The following is a 2500-nucleotide window of genomic DNA, read 5'->3' on the forward strand; positions in this document are numbered from 1 at the left end:
ACTGTTATTTGATTACGTTTGACCAGGGCCTTGTCACTCGTGCTTGCGTATGTGTGTATCTGGGTGTGATCTTGCGTGTGTCCGTGAGTTGGTGTGTGTGTCGGTGCGTGTGCAAATGCACCACATCTAATCTGTCAGGGATGAAATGCCCTTCAGTGTTAGTGTCCTATGCCAAGTACGTGTGTGTGGTTTTTTTTGTGTGTGTGTGTGTGTGTGTGTGTGTGTGTGTGTGTGTGTGTGTGTGTGTGTGTGTGTGTGTGTGTGTGTGAGCAGTGCTAGGGGCAATGGAGGCAGAGCAGCTGCTCTTTATATTGACTGAATGGACACCAATGTGTCAGGCATCTACCATGTGTTCACTCTTTCTGTGTTCCACTCAAGTGTGTGTGTATGTGTGTGAGAGAGAGAGAGAGAGAGAGAGAGAGAGAGAGAGAGAGAGAGAGAGAGGAGAGAGAGAGAGAGAGAGAGAGAGAGAGAGAGAGAGAGAGAGAGAGAGAGAGAGAGAGAGAGAGAGAGAGAGAGAGAGAGAGAGAGAGAGCAGAATACAGGGAACGAGTGAGTGTAAGACCATATTTCTGTGCGGGATTGCAGATATGTCACACATTGTGCTTGATATGGAGATATTGTATCCAGTGAGTTCCAGCTCCTCGCCTCTATTTACATACGTTTTCACAAGGCATCTCTTCCCCAACATGTCCTCCTTTATCTCCCGGCCCTCGCAACCCTTCTTCTCATGTCAACAGGGGAAATCACGCCCAAGCATCATTCATCGTTATCATCAACTCTGACACATCCTCTCTCGTAACACCACTCTCTCTCTCTCCTTTCTCTCTGTCTCTTTCTCTCGCTCACAGACACAGCCTCTCTGTATTTTTTCTTTCCATCTGTTCACCTTTTTGATCTCTTCCTTTCCTCATCTGCTCTTGTCTTCATTCTCTCTCACTTTCGCTCTCTCTCTGGTTCTCTCTCTGGTTCTCTCTCTCTCGTTCTCTCTCCTCTCTCTCTCTCTCTCTCTCTCTCTCTCTCTCTCTCTCTCTCTCTCTCTCTCTCTCTCTCTCTCTGACACTAACCATGTCTGACAGTGTCTCCATGCTGTCGCGGACTAATCCACCTCTGAGAGGTGTTACAGTACCTCCTCCCATACACACACACACACACACACACACACACACACACACACACACACACACACACACACACACACACACACACACACACACACACACACACATACACACCCACACACACCCACAGCAACACCAGATCCCGTAAGGCATCGATCGGCAATCCCGCTCACTCTTAATGGGGTTTTTTACACGTAGGCATCAACATCACTGAATGCATCTGATCACGCTGCACTTGCACGCACAAACAGAGCACACTGTTACGTGCACAAACACACTCCCACACATTATCTCAGAGCTATTGCGGGGGCGTGCAGCCCCTCTTTACTTGGAAGTGTATTGAAAAATGAATAGTGAAGGAGAAGGGGGAGAAAGCACACTCCATGGCTCTGTGGTCACCAGAGAGCAAGAGAGAAGGATTGCTTGAAACATATGCATCCCACTCCCCAAAGAGCCCAATTTGTGTCACAGATGTTCAGACAATTTTCAAAACTCACTGTCTCTGTGTTTCTTTCTCTCTCCTTCTATGCCTCTTTCTCTGTCTGTCTGTCTGTCCGTCTGTCTGTCTGTCTGTCTGTCTGTCTGTCTGTCTGTCTGTCTGTCTGTCTGTCTGTCTGTCTGTCTGTCTGTCTGTCTGTTTAAGAGAACACATACACTTTCTTTATCTCTCTCGCTGGTAAGACTATGCCATGAAGACCTTGTTTGTGTTTGATTTAAAAGGAGATCAGTGATGAGAATGACAAGCATGCACTCACTGATTGCGCGTGTGGGAAACCCAAATCTGAAGATCCGAAGTTGTTTTAGTCCATCAGACTTTGGCAGTTTTTTGGTATACTTGAATCCCCTGCAGTGAGCTCTATACAGTACAATACATAAGAACTTGATTCGAATCACATTTCTCGTCACACTATGATGTAGAATTCCTGCTTGATTCCAATAACAAAGAGGCTTTTCTTAAAGAAAGGCAGAGTGTCTGACCGCTGCTGGTGGAGATGGCCGGAGGGCAACACAGAAGGCAGAGAGCCTTCAGCCCTCTGCTGGGTCACTCACTCTGTCTTTATGAGGAGGCCATGATGGACAGCTCATAAAAAACTCAAGACGCCGTCTTGTTTTATTTATTTTCCCCATGTAATCACAAAAATACGAATTTGTGGTTATGGCCTACTACTTTCTCCTTTCTTATCTCTCTTGCTCTCTCTCTCACTGTCTCTCGCTTCCTCTATTTTTTTTTTTGCTCTATTTTTTCTAATCCTCTATTCTTTATCTCCTCCTGCTATTCCCTCGAGAGATGTTTCAGCCCGTTTAATTATTTTCTGCTATTCCTGCATGACTGTTCCCCTCTTCATCGTGTCCCACCTTTATTTTTCCATACCGACTCT

At 46.2% G+C, this 2500-nt stretch overlaps 1 protein-coding gene and 1 long non-coding RNA gene across 7 annotated transcripts in view; both read left to right on the top strand.

Moving 5' to 3' along the window:
• bcas3 (BCAS3 microtubule associated cell migration factor) overlaps positions 1 to 2500 on the top strand; it is a 210352-nt gene that overhangs the window by 92981 nt on the left and 114871 nt on the right. The gene's annotated exons all lie outside the window — the stretch shown is intronic.
• Positions 1 to 2500, top strand: part of LOC132474234 (uncharacterized) — a 20642-nt gene that overhangs the window by 5931 nt on the left and 12211 nt on the right. The window contains exons 1-2 of the long non-coding RNA XR_009529626.1: positions 1 to 219; positions 274 to 2500. The exon at positions 1 to 219 is cut by the window's left edge and continues 5931 nt beyond it; the exon at positions 274 to 2500 is cut by the window's right edge and continues 12211 nt beyond it. This is a non-coding gene — a long non-coding RNA (uncharacterized LOC132474234). The remainder of the gene's footprint in view (positions 220 to 273) is intronic.

Source organism: Gadus macrocephalus, chromosome 16 (assembly GCF_031168955.1).
Source record: "Gadus macrocephalus chromosome 16, ASM3116895v1".
Classification (NCBI taxonomy): Eukaryota; Metazoa; Chordata; class Actinopteri; order Gadiformes; family Gadidae; genus Gadus; species Gadus macrocephalus.